Here is a 13,038-nt window from a genome sequence, read left to right as displayed (position 1 = left end):
AGGTTTTCCTTTCTGGCATAATAAAGTTAACGCTCTTCTTGTATTCTAAATTTCTGTTTGGAGAGACTTCCACACATGTAGTATTACTGAGCAATGCTAAGTTTGTTAAAGATATCAGAGCAGAAATGAAAGGGGGAATTTACACAACATTTCCATGGCAAACAACTTTTAAATTCTCCTCTTCTCCAAAAATTTCATTAGTTTAATAGCAGTCACACTCAACTCCTCTTGTCTGTGCTCCCCTCAATTTGCCTAACAATTTAACTCTGCATCCATGCTCTTACACTCCATTCATCTCCACATAAAGCAAGGAAGAAAGAAAAATATTATAATAATTATTGCATAAAGGCAATAAAATTCAACAGTTAATAACAGAGAAAGATCATTGTGTTAATATTCCTAAGAGAACAACAACCCTAGTTTCATTTAACCACTCTTAGTGTGATTTCAGTCAGCATATCAAAGTAGTTATTCCCCGCACTGGAAGACTTCCTCCAAGAAGTACCATTTTGCAAGAGTATGGATTCCCTCCATATTGTTTCTGTAGAAACTAGAAATTGGACAAGTATGATTTTATTGATGGTGTAAGAGCTCTAAGCAGCGCTAGAAGGATGGTGGGAGTTAGACATTGGGCAGTGCTGCTAGGTGGAGCACAGCCAGCACTGAGATTATCTTCCATTTATTTGTGATAATTTTTCAGGAATATTTTGCCTTGAACACAGAAGCAGAGAATCTCATAGTTGTCCTGAGGTGACTGCAATCAATGAGAAACCAAAATGAAATACACGTGAATCTCACCCATGCTCATTCAAGGACTGTGCTGAAAGAGAGCTTGTGGCAGTTACATGTCCTTATTATGAGAAGAATTTTTGTATAAGACACCATCGTCAGTCAGATCATGAGTGTGAAAATCTAGAGATCCCCAAGCTTCATATGACTGCCATTCAAAAAACTTTTAAAGACATTATTGATTCAAAAATAGGAGGGACAGAAAATAAACAAAGGAAAGGTGCAAAAAATACTGAAACAGATGCAAAAGGGTTGCATTGATGAAATTAAAGATGAATGCTGATGAGGAAAAGTCATTGCTACAGGCAGAAAGAATTTACTTTTAGGGTTTTTTTTACCTAAGAGCACCAAAGACAAAAACAAACCTATTTTCTTTTGCCACCAGTGGATCACTAGAAAGGCCATGGACTTCATAGCTTCACTTGCCAGTCTTAAAAGTGACAATAACAAATTAACAGCTAAGAAGATAAGGTTGTGTCATATTTCTTCAGGAGAAGCCTTCCTTTGGATCATTCTTTAGATCATTCTTTGGAAACCTGGATCACTAAGGAGGATTGTCATTTATATAATGGTGGAAATATTGTTTTGGAATATCTAAATGATGATGAGCAGTCTTTAAAAACTGTTGCTTCAGGCTGGGGATTTAGCTCAGTGGTTCTGGCGCCTGCCTCACAAGCACAAGGTCCTGAGTTCAATCCCCAGTACCAAAAAAAAAAAAACTGTTGCTTCGTACTTGAATAGTCATTCAAAGGTTAAACCAGAAATCACAAGGAAACTACTATATATGTGTTTAGTCAATTTCTTGTACCACAGATACTATTAATTTCTTCAAAGTTCCTTTTATTTTCATTATGTTGTAATTTACATTATCAGTTTTCTGGTAAATTTGAGTTATTATGTTTTAAAGTTTATACTAATAATTGTTAGCAAATTATTATATTTAATTAGCTTTTTTATTCAATTATGCTTTAGAAATATCAGTGTAGGTATACTGGTATATACATGATATATACATATACATACATTTGGTTAATATCAGCTGTTGATCGACTGTGGCAATGTTCCATGTCATCTTCCTTTCAGGATCCAAGCTCCAAAAGCAACCTCCTTTGGGGGACTTTCCCATTCTTTTAGCAGAGGGAGAAGATGGCAGATGTTTTTGTTGAATCTTAAAAAGCAGATGGATGTGTCACTTTTGGTTTAACCAAGTCACATCGTCAAGAGTAATATTATAGAGCCAGAAAGTATAACCTTACCATCTACTTACACTATGATGTATAAATTGATGCTGTTTATATGAATTAATAAAACTTAAAGATCATATTGTTCAATTTTCTAAATTTTTGAAAAACATTTCTTAGCCATAGAATGGGAAAATTATTTTTTTCATATCATCTAACTGCTTTGGGGAAAATTTCTGATAAAGAATCTCCTTTATGGAGTCATCTTTTATGTTTGTATGAATGTATTACAACTGAGAAGAAAGATGGGATAGTTCACCTTCATTACAGTTTCTATTTATATATATCAAAGAAAAGCGTATGTTGAAAGCAACAATGTTTTACCAATAAGTTGAAGTAAATGCTTCTAACTGGTGGTTTTTGTCTATACCCAATAAAGTAACATACGGAAGGAATAAAAATTATTTTTATTTTTCTTTGTTTCTTTTTTATTCTAATTATTGTGGACATGTAGAGTTTAATTACAGGAATAAACTTAGAGTGTTCCAAAAAAAGAGGTCTAAAAACCTGTGCCATTAATATCAAAAGAGCAAATGGATAGTGAAGTCAAAGGGAGATATCTCCCCATACAAGTCAAGAAGTAAATCCATTGGGCTCACGTTTCCCAAAATCTGAGATCAGAGTCCCAGTAGAAAGAAATAATATTGCCTCTGCAGCAATGAACTATTTACTGAAGAGTTTTAATCTATGCTTAGCTGGTAAGGGGGCATACAGATTTAGGAGAATTTTAGATAATTATAGATGCTAGGAGTGATGTACTTTTGTTTAACATTTCTAATAGAGATTTGTTCCTTTGAAGCTTAATAACTGCATTCCTAATGTGATTAAGCTCAAAATAATGGTTGCTTCAGTGAAGGATTTATATTAAAATTCTGCTTATTCCCTACCTGTTTGTTACTAAAGCAACATGGAAAAGTATAACATTCATTAATTATTTGGATATTTGTCTCATATAAAAAAGCCTTCCATATTAGGAAGTTTATCTGGACTCAGTGACCAAAATGTAAGTCACAAAAGTGAACATAGAGAATATAAACAATAAGTTGTATTTTAAAAGAGAGGCTATCTGAAACAGATATGTGTGATTTATTTTACATTAATTTGATTCCTTATACAATAAATCACTATGAGTTTCAAACTTTTGCTTAACAAAGTAGAATATAAATAATGGATCTAAAATGTTATTCATGTATGAAAAAAGAACACAATCTATTTGAATGAATGCATAATAAAATGAGCAACAGCAAAATGTTCAAGGTATAATACTACACTTGATCTTGGTCAAAAGGCTGAGAAGCTATTAAAAGTATAATATTATTAAAGATAAATTGTAAGGGGTTTCTTTAATATGAAGATGCCTAAGAGATGTTGCAAAGTTAAGATCCAGTTGATATCCTGTTCTTACCCTCTACCTTAACCCCATAGCCTTCCCCTTCTCAGTTAGTAGCAAATTAACTTCCATTTAGCGTCATTTGTGACATCTCTAAACTTTTTTAAATATTCAAGCAAAAGCAAATCCTGTGGAATCCCTAGAAAGAATATATGTGGGACGCAGCCAGTTCTGACCACCTTCACCCTTACCACCCTAGCACAAGTCACCACAGTCTAACCCAGGCCACCGTTCTGATCTCCCAAACAGTATGTCCTCTTCCTTCTTTCCTACTGTAGTCTAGTTTCAACCCAGATCTCAGTAAGATAAAAATCAGATTATGCCATATTCTAAAACTGGTTCAGTGGCTTTTTGTTTCATCAAGTAAAAATCCACAGGTATACCATGATCTACAAGGCTGTTTAAGGTCTAAATCTCAACAGTGCCTTGCCTCATCTTTTACAGCTTTTTCCTACTTCACACCATCCCAGACACAATGGCTGTCTGCCTTTCCACTAATATGTACAACATATTTCTGCTTCAGAGATTGTGCCTGGCCTCTATGTATGGAATGAGAGCTGCCTTTGCTTGCCTCTTTCAAGTCTTTCTCACAAATTATCTTCTTAGTGAATGTTTCTCTGACCACTCTCCCTAAAAGTACAATTCTCTACTAACCTTAATCTTTTTCTCTGATTCAGTTTTCCCCAAATACTAAAATATCTTCAAAATATAGATATCTGGACTCTTTTTTTTTTTGGTCCCGGGGACTGAACTCAAGTCCTTGCGATTGCGCAGCAAGCAGCAAAACCACTGAGCTAAATCCCCAGCCCCTCAAAATATAGACACTAAAATTATTTCTTTGGTATCCTATTTATTTTCACTTCTTCATTAGAATATAAACTCCTACTACTTTCTTCCACTAATGTATCCCCAGTACTCAAAAAATGCATGTTATGTAGTAGGTATTAAATAAGTGTTTACTAAATGAATAAGGCCACTTAAAAAAAACCATAGGAAATCAAATTATACTTTTTAAAAAACATTTTCTTTACTCAAACTAGAATGCCAATTCATATACTTTTTAATTTTTATTTTTATCAATCATGTTTGCAGTACATAATGATTACATTCATCACAGGAAAATGGTACATGTACATGACACATCTTAATTCACTTTATGTCACCTTCCCTTCACCTCTTCCCCCTCCTTCATTTCTTGGACCCTTTCCCACTTGCAAAAGTTCTATCTCCCTCTTTCCTATTATCTATCTTCTATTTTGCTATTTGATTTATTTGTACTTTGGGTTTCTCATATAACAGAAACCATGACATATTTAAGCCATGTGTCTGATTTATTTCACTTAACATTATGGTCTCAAGGTGCATCTATTTTCCTAGAAATTGCTCAAACATATCCTGCTTTATAGCAGAGTAATACTACATTGTAGATAAATACCACATTTTCTTTATCAATTCATCTGTTGATGGACATCTAGGCCGCTACCAAGATTCAGCTATTATGAGTTATGCTGCTAATAAACATGGCTGGTATCACTGTAATATAGTGACTTTAACTATTTCACAAGATACCTAGATGGGGAATAGCTGAGTTGAATGGAATTAAGAGTTTTAGTTTCTTTGAAAAATCTCCATAGTGATTTTCATAGTAGTTGTACTAGTTTACGTTTTCACATACAATGTAGAAAAGTTCCTTTTCACCCACACTCTTGCCAGTATTTGTTATTATTTGATTTTTTGATGACAGCCATTCTTTCTGGAGTAAGATGGAATCTTGGTGTTGTTTTAATTTGCATTTCTCAAATGGCCAGTACTGCTAAAACAAATTTTTTTCACGTATTTATCATCCAATTCTAATTCTTTCTCTGAAAACTAACTATTCATTTTGGTTGAACAGTTTTTCATTGAGTCTTTTATTTTAGGGTGGTTTAAAGTTATTTTAGTTCTTTGCATATTCTACATATTAGTCCTTCCCTGTGCCCCGGAAACAATCCACTGGACCACACACACACAGCCCCCCACCTCCACCCCGCTCCTCTGTACAGCCACCTGGTTCCACACTACAGAGACTCAGAGGACACCGGACCACCAGACCATGGTACTGAGTCCCACCACTCCCAGCTCAGAGGTAGGGGCTACTGAGACGCCATCCCACTGCTCCTGGACCAGAGGAAGGGGCTTCCCGGCCACCGTCCCTCCCGCTGCTCCCAGCCCACAGGAAAGGGCTTTTAGGTCACCATTCCTATCGCTGCTCCCGGCCCCTGTCCCACGTCTCCCAGCTCAGAGGAGGTAATCCGTGCAGGCGCCAACAGCTCCCCCCGCCCCAGTCGAAATGAGAAAACATATAAATAAGTCTCAAAACCAGACTCCCACATTACCTACAGCAACCGCAAAGGGAAATAAGATGGAACACTCTGATACTCAACCACCTGGACTCACTGAACTGGCAACAAAAAGGGATCTGGAAAAAATGAAAGCAGAAATAATTTCTCAGATAACAGGAGAAATTGTGCCCCTAGTGCAAGACATGATTAATAAATCTAGAGAGGAGCTCAGGAACATGATGGAATCCCAACATAGGAAACAAATGGAATCCATAAAACAGATCCAAATAGATTTCCAGGAGATGAAAAACTCCATTGAAAGTCTACATAGCAGAATGAGCCAATGTGAGGACAGAATTTCAGATATAGAAGATAAGATTGCAATTAGTGACAAGGAAAACAAAAATTGCTTCAAAATTATAAGGGAATATGAGAAATCAATCCAGCAGCTGCTAGATGATCCAAAGAAGAATAACATATTAGTCCTTTTACCAAGGTGTAGCTGGAAAAAATAATTTTCCCATTCTGTAGGCTGTCTTTTCAATTTGTTGTTGTTTTTCTTATGTGTGTAGAGGGTTTTTTTTTGTATTAAATTCTTTTATTGGTACATTGTAGGTATACAATACAATTACATTTCTCATTGGGAATTGTACCTTTATATAATGCATCTTGGTTCTTATTTTTTCCCCATTCCCAGCCCTCCCTTCACGCCCTCCACCCTTCCCTATTTACAAAGACTTTATTTCCATTTTTTCCATTTCTCAGCATTTTTTCCTTTCCCTTCTTTCCTTTCCCCTGCCCTTCCCACTACCCCTACCCCTTTGGACCTTTTCTTCCTATTTTACATTATCGATTATTCATTCTAATCATTGGTACATTTTAGGTATACAATATAATGACATTCATCATTGGAAATTTGCACCTTTACATAGTCTCTCTTGGTTCTTATTTTTCACCCTTGCCCAGCCCTCCCTTCAACCCCTCCAGTCCTCCCTATTTACAAAGATTTTGTTCCTATTTTTCCATTTTCTCATATTAATCCCATTTCCTTCTGTCCTTTCCCCTAGCCCTCCCACTTACTTCCCCTTTGCCCCTTTTCTTCCTATTTCACATGACCTACTATACATTTAGTTCTTATTTACACTTTCAGTTTCTCACACCAGGGAAACTATTAGGTATTTACACATGTGTGTCCTATTCATTTCACTTAAGAGTATTGCCTCAATGTGCATCCACTTAGCTATAAATGTCTCTAATTTCTCATTTTTTATGACTGAGTAGTACTCCATTCTATTAAAAAAACCACATTTTCTTTATCCAGTCTCCAGTTGATGGGCATTTGGGCTGTTTCCAAGTTTTAGCTATTACAAACTGTGCTGCTATGAACATGGGTGGACATATATCACTGTGGTATGATTCTTTTAATTCTTTGGGGAAGATCCCCAGCAGTGAAATAGCAGGGTCAAATGGGACTTCCAGTCCTAGTTCTTTGAGGTATCTCCATACTGATTTCCACAGTGGTTGCACCAGTCTACACTCCCACCAGCAGTGGAGCAGGGTTCCTCTTTCCCCACAGCCCCACCAGCATTTGTTATTGGTTGATTTCATGATAGCAGCCATTCTTTCTGGAGTGAAGTGGAATCTCAGCTTTGTTTTCATTTGCATCTCTTGAATGACCAGTGATGTTGAACATTTTTTCATGTATTTATTTGCTATTTCTACTTCTTTATCTGAGAAATGTCTGTTCATTTCAGATGCCCATTTTTGGATTGGGTCTTTAAATTTGGGAGGTCTGATCTTTTTAAGTTCTTTATGGATTTGAGATAGTAGACCTTTGTCTGAGGAAGAGCAGGTGAAGATTTTTTCCCACATTGGGGGTTGTCTCCTCACACTGCTGGTGGTTTCTCTTGCTGTGCAGAAGCCTTTTAATAGGAAGAGATCCCATTTGTTGATGGTTTGTGGTAGTTCATGGGCAACTGAGGTTTTGTTCATAAAATCTTTTCCTACACCGATGTCTTCAAGGGTTCTACCTAACTTCTGTTCCAACTAGTTCAGAGCTTCTATTTTAATATTTAGATCTTTAATCCATTTTGATTTTAGTTTAGTGCATGGCGAGAGATATAGGTCTAGTTTTAAGCTTTGTCAAGTTGAAGCCCAATTTTTCCAGCACTATTTATTAAAGAGGCTATCTTTCCTCCAGTGAGGGTGTTTGGCTCATTTGTTGAAGATGGGATGGCTGAGTGTGTCTGGTGTTGTTTCTGCATCTTCTAATCTGTTCCACTGGTCCTCAAGCCTGTTTCTTTGCCAGTACCATGCTATTTTTATCACAGTAGCTTTGTAGTAGAGTTGCAGGTTGGGGATTGTGATACCCCCTGCCATGTCTCTGTTATCTAGAATTGCTTTTGCTATTCTGGGTCTCTTCTTGCTCCAAATGAATTTTTGGATTGTTTTCTCAAGGTCTATGAAGTATGCTGCTGGGATCTCAATTGGAATTGCATTAAATCTATATAGCAGTTTTGGAAGTATGGCCATTTTCACTATATTAATCCTTCCTACCCAGGAGCAGGGGATGTCTGTCCATTTTCTGATATCATCTTTCATCTCTCTTTTCAGAGTGTCAGAGTTTTCAGAGAAGAGGTCTTCGATTTCTTTTGTTAGGATGATTCCTAGGTATTTCAGTTTTTTGGATGCTATTGTGAAAGGAATTATTTGCCCTATTTCTCTCTCAGTGAGTCTGTCATTGGTGTAGAGGAAAGCTATTGATTTTTGTGTGTTGATCTTGTAACCAGATACTTGACTGAAGTTGGTTATTAAGTCTAGAAGACTTTTGGTGGAGTTCTTGGGGTCTTCTATATACAATATCATGTCATCTGCAAATAATGACAATGTGACTTCTTCATTACCTATCTTTATTCCTTTTATTTCTTTCTCTTGTCTAATTGCCATGGCTAATGTTTCCAAAACTATATTGAACAAGAGTGGTGATAGTGGACATCCTTGTCTTGTTCCTGATTTTAGTGTGAAGGATTTCAGTTTTTGACCATTTAGTATGATATGAGCTGTTGGTTTTTCATAGATGGCTTCTATCAGTTTGAGGTAGAGACCATCAATTCCAATTTTTTGTAGGGGTTTTATCATAAATGCATGTTGGATTTTGTCAAATGCTTTTTCTGTGTCTGTGGAGATAATCATGTGGTTTTTGTCCTTGCCTGTATTGATATAGTGTATTACATTGATTGATTTTCATATATTGAAGCATCCCTGCATCCCTGGGATGAATCCCACTTGATCAGGGTGTATGATCTTCTTGATGATCTTCTGCATTCTGTTTGCCAGTATCTTATTAAGGACTTTTGCATCTATGTTCATTAGTGAGATTGGCCTATAGTTCTCTTTTCCAGTTGGGTCTTTCTCTGCTTTGGGGATCAAGGTGATGCTTGCTTCCCAGAATGAATTTGGGAGTATTGCTTCCCTTTCAATTTCATTAAAGAGTTTAAACAGTAGTGGCAGTAGTTCCTCTCTAAATGTCTTGTAGAATTCAGCAATGAAGCCATCAGGGCCTGGGCTTTTCTTAGGTGATAAGTTTTTAATTACCTTTTCAATTTCATTGGTTAATATTGGGTTGTTCAGAATTTTTAGGTCTTCTTCGTTCAACTTTGGTAATTCATATGTATCTAGGAATATGTCCATTTCTTCTGTGTTGTCCATCTTATTGGCATATAGGTTCTGGAAGTAGGTATTAATGATCCTCTGGATTTCTGCTGGGTCTGTTGTCATTTCACCCTTTTCATTCCTAAATGCATGGATTTGGGCCTTTTCTTTCCTTTTTCTGACAAGGTTGGCTAAAGGTTTATCATTTTTGTTGATTCTTTTGAAGAACCAACTCTTGGCTTCATTGACTTTTTGTATCATTATTAGTCTCCATTGCATTGATTTCTCCTCTGATCTTTATAATTTCCTCCCTTGTATGAGCTTTGGGGTTGTCCTGCTCTTCTTTTTCTAGAAGCTTGAGGTTCAGCATCAGGTTAATTGGGCTCATTCTGTTTTCCTAATATGCATATTCACTGCTATGAATTTCCCTTGTAAGACTGCTTTCATTGTGTCCCATAGATTCCAATTAATTGTATTGTCATTGTCATTTAATTAAAGGAACTGTTTGATATCTTCTTTAATTTCCTCTGTGACCCATTGGTTATTCAGAAGTGTGTTGTTCAATTTCCACATGTTTATGAAATTTTTTTAGTTTATTTTGCTATGGATCTCCAATTTCATTGCACTATGGTCTGATAGTATACAGGGGATAACTTCAATTCCTTTGCACTTACTTAAACATGTTCTATGTGTGAGTATATGGTCTATTTTGGAGAATGACCCATGTGCAGCTGAGAAGAATGTGTATTCTGATTTTGTGGGGTGGAAGACTCTGTAAACATCTGTGAAGTTCATTTGTTCAAGAGTTCAATTGAGTTCTAGTATTTCGTTACTTAGTTTTAGTCTAGTTGATCTAACTATTTGTGACAGTGGGGTGTTGAGGTCCCCCACCACAATTGTATTAGTGCATATATGGCTTTTCATGTCTGTTAGTATTTGATTTATATAGTTGGGTGTACTAGTGTTTGGTGCATAGATATTTATGATTGTCATCTCTACCTCTTGGATTCTTCCCTTTAAAAGGATGTAGTGTCCTTCTTCATCTCTCTTAATCAGTGTTGGTTTGAAATCTACTTGATCTACCAAGAGGATAGCTACTCCTGCTTTTTTTCGGGTTCCTGTCACATGCAATATTGTTTTCCACCCTTTAACTTTCAGTCTATGAGTTTCCTTTTGAATTAAGTGTGTTTCTTGTATGCAGCATATTGTTGGATTTTGCTTCTTGACACATTCTGCCAGTGTATTTCTTTTGATTGGTGAATTGAGACCATTAACATTGATGGTTATAACTGAAATGTATTGACTTTTCATTGCCATGACTTTTTCTTTTTGTTGGGTTCTCGCCCTTTCCATTGAATTTGTTGTCATGCCAGATGGGTTCATTCTGCTTTGCTTCCTGGGGTTGTGATCCTCAATGTCTGTTCCTAGGATATTGTGTAAAATTCTTTGGAGTGCTGGTTTGGTATTCACGAAGTTCCTCAGGTGCTCTTTATCATAAAAGTATCTTATTTCTCCATCCATTTTGAAAGATAGTTTTGCAGGGTACATCAATCTGGTTGGAGGCTGTTTTCTTTTAGGGCTTGGAATATGTCACTCCTTGATGGTTTGTGTTGAGAAGTCTGCTGTGATTCTGATGGGCTTTCCTTTGTATGTGATTTGTTTCTTTTCTCTAACTGCTTGTAGAACTTTGTTCTTCTGTTGAGTTTCTGGAATCTTAACAATTATATGCCTATGTGTTGAGTTTTTTTGATCAAGGCTATTTGGAGTCCTATATGCCTCACTTATCTGTATGTCAAGTTCTTTTCCCCTGCTTGGGAAGTTTTCTACCATTACTTCTGTGAAGAGATTTTTTATGTCACCTGCACTCTCTCCTGTTCCTTCATTGACTCCAATCAGTCTTATGTTATTCTTCTTTGCATCGTCTAGCAGCTGCTGGATTGATTTCTCATGTTCCCTTATAATTTTGAAGAAATTTTTCTTTTCCTGGTCCCTCATTGCAATCTTATCTTCTATATCTGAAATTCTGTCCTCACATTGCCTCATTCTGCTGTGTAGCCTTTCAGTGGAGTTTTTCATCTCCTGGAATTCTATTTGCATCTGGTTTATGGATTCCATTTGTTTCCTATGTTGGGATTCCATCATGTTCCTGAGCTCCTCTCTAGATTTATTAATCATGTCTTGCACTAGGGGCACAATTTCTCCTGTTATCTGAGAAATTATTTCTGATTTCATTTTTTCCAGATCCCCTTTTGTTGCCAGTTCAGTGGGTCCAGGTGGTTGAGTGTCAGGGTGTTCCATCTCATTTCCCTTTGGGGTTGCTGTAGGTGATCTGGAAGTCTGGTTTTGAGACTTGTTTATATGTTTTCTCATTTCAACTGGTGCAGGGGGCTGTTAGTGCCTGCATGGATTACCTCCTCTGAGCTGGGAGAGGTGGGACAGGGGCCGGGAGCAGCGGTAGGGATGGTGACCCAAAAGCCCTTTCCTGTGGGCTGGGAGCAGCCAGAGGGATGGTGACTGGGAAGCCCCTTCCTCTGGACCAGGAGCAGTGGGATGACGGCTCAGAAGCCCCTACCACTGGGCCAGGTACAGTGGGACTCAGTGTCTTCGTCTGGTGGTCTGATGTCCTCTGTGTCTTTGTAGTGTGGAATCAGGTGGCTGCCTGTCTGCAGAGGGGTGATTCAGTGCCTTCCACATGATTCAGGACCTCGGTAGGGCATGCACAGACCTTCCTGTCTGCAGCAGGCTGATTCGGTGTGTGTTCCGCGCCACTGGGGACCTCAGTAGGGTGTGGGTAGACCTGCCTGTCTGCAGAGGGGTCTAGAAGGTTTTTAATTTGATATAATTCATTTGTTCATTCTTCCTGTTATTTTTTATGCAATTGGAGTTCTGCTCAGAAAGTCCTTGCTTATGCCTACGTCAAGAGTTTTAACTATTTTATCTCCCAGGAGATTGTTTGTTTTAATATTTAGATGTTTGATCCATTTTTTTTTAATATATGGTGAGTGATTTGGGTCCAACTTCAATCTTCTGCATGATGTTTTTCCCAGCACCATTTATTAAACAGGCTACCACTCCTCCAACATGGGTTTTTGGTTTTTGGCCCCTGCGTCAAAGATAAGATGGCTGAATATTTTCAGGGTTTCTTCTGTACCTTCTATCCTGTCCCACTGATTCACATTCCTGGTTTTGTGCCAGTATCATATTGTTTTTATGACTGTAGCCTTGAAATATAACTTGAAATTTAGGATTACAATGCTTACTGTTCTATCTATCTATCTATCTTTCATCTATCATCTGTGTTTTGAAAGTATGACCATTTGTACATCAGTGATGCCTCCCCAGGAACAAAGGCTATCTTTCCATTTTTCTGATATCCCTTTCTATCTCATTTTTCAGAGTACAATAGTTTTAATTATAGAATTGTTTCACTACCTTTTTTTGGTTAATCCATAAGTATTTAATTTTTGTGGAAGTTATTGTGCATGGTATTATTTTCCTAATTTCATTTTTGGTAGGTTCATTATTGATGTAAAAAAATGCTGTTGTTTTTGTGTGTTAATTTTGTATGCTGCTACCTTGTTTATTTTTGTATTTTAGTTTTAATAGTCTTTGGTGGAATGTGTTGGGTCTTCTATGTGAAGGATAA

The 13,038-nt window shown here is 37.0% G+C and overlaps 1 pseudogene; it reads left to right on the top strand.

Moving 5' to 3' along the window:
- The first annotated feature begins 933 nt into the window (after nucleotides 1–933).
- LOC101711480 (AN1-type zinc finger protein 1 pseudogene) lies at nucleotides 934–1,541 on the top strand (annotated as a pseudogene).
- The last annotated feature ends 11,497 nt before the right edge of the window (nucleotides 1,542–13,038 follow it).

Source organism: Heterocephalus glaber, unplaced genomic scaffold, assembly GCF_053883595.1.
Source record: "Heterocephalus glaber isolate CG9 unplaced genomic scaffold, H.glaber_assembly_v1.0 deba00001523, whole genome shotgun sequence".
In the NCBI taxonomy this organism is placed as follows: Eukaryota; Metazoa; Chordata; class Mammalia; order Rodentia; family Bathyergidae; genus Heterocephalus; species Heterocephalus glaber.
Note: the sequence above shows the minus strand (reverse complement) of the source record. Positions and strands in the feature narration are given on the sequence as shown.